The sequence below is a fragment of the Cotesia glomerata genome, linkage group LG6, assembly GCF_020080835.1.
Source record: "Cotesia glomerata isolate CgM1 linkage group LG6, MPM_Cglom_v2.3, whole genome shotgun sequence".
Classification (NCBI taxonomy): domain Eukaryota; kingdom Metazoa; phylum Arthropoda; class Insecta; order Hymenoptera; family Braconidae; genus Cotesia; species Cotesia glomerata.
In genome coordinates, this window is record NC_058163.1 from 729,480 (window position 1) to 731,161 (window position 1,682).

A 1,682-nucleotide genomic window follows, 5' to 3' on the forward strand; every position below is an offset into this window, starting at 1 on the left:
GCGTATAAGATCGATTTCACGCTTCTAACGTATAGTAAACGCTCTTCGGATCTTGTATCCTTTTTAACTAAGATAAATAATTTTTATTTTCTTTATATTTTATTTCTTTGAAGAGATATTAAATATTTTTCTGTCGATGATTAATAAATTTTTAAAGTAATTTAATTATAATAATAATTAATTATTAAATAATAAAATAGACTAATGTAGCGACATTAATAATGGGTTATTCATTTTTATTAACAAAATGTATGTATCATTTAACAATGAATAGATAATGATGATAATAATTCAAAAATCATGATCCATTTTATTTAATATCACCACAAACGATAATTTTATTCAAGAAGAATGTAAATTTTTATCTATTACAAATCATTTGAATAATGGTATATTATCATAATAAATAAAAAATCTCATTTGTATATTTTACATAAAACATCTTGAAGAAAAAAATTTGAGTGATATTTAAAGTTATCTTTCTCGCTTCAAAAAGTAGGACGTTATTTCGATTTGATTTTAAGGATAAAATAAAAAAAAATAATTTAGAAATTTTTGAATAGTTTAGTGAAGAAATTTACAAGAAATTTCTATAGAAAACGCAACGCCACCTGTTGATAATATTTTTAACTATGCACTGGGTTGGAAGGTTGGCGCAACGAGCAGAGAGTGTGTGCTGACGCACGAGGGCAGCAAGGAGGTATTTATTGTTTAGAAATAAATAAATTTAAGTAAGGTAAAAGACCCAATACCGGAACGACGAAGGGTACATGACTGGTTTTTATTACTTAAAAAATATTCAAATGGTTCATTAGTAATAATAATTCATCCAATCATATAGAATAAACATGTAGTTATACGAAAATAATTAAATTTATCAATTTTGTCGAATTTAATATTAAAAAAAAAACATGTTTTTTGAAAAAGTCTAAAAGACCCAGTATTGGAACACCTTAAATGCCTAGTCCCAATACCGGAATATGGTTGACCCAATACCGGAACGATAAATAAAACTAATTTTTTTAATCTAAAGAGTCCGCTTTTCATGAGCTGAATTAATTAAGTAATTAATTAACAAATCATAATACTTTATGTGAATTTTTCTGAATTTATAAAACTAATTTATAAAATGTTATCTTCGACTTAACTTTCGGCATCCTACTACTACCTATAAAAAACTAACCAGTTAATTCAGAACTCAAATGACATGTATGGATAGTGAAACTAACAATAATTATTTAATATTAAAAAATCAAATAAATTTTTACTAAAAATCAAAAAAAAAAAAAATAAACGATGCGAGGTTATACTTGACGACACTTATGTAAAAAAGAAAATTTCAAAACAGAAATTTGCTTTTGTTCTTCAAGTTAAAATTTACGAATATTTGAAGCAATTTTTATAATAAAATTACTTTCTGTATTAAATGTTATTTCACAATAACTTTTGTTGTTGTGCTTGATGTAAACAATCAACACAGTATATATCGTAAATGTCAATAAATAATATCATTATGGCTGACTGTTCCGATACTGGGTATTAGCGCATTTCGGGTGTACCAAGAGACAAACAGTAAATTTTAAATAACAATAGGGTCTTTTTTGTATTATTAATTAATTGGATCGAATTCTTAGTATTTGTATTAATACATAAAAAAAAAATTTTAGTGAAAAGTATTTCCG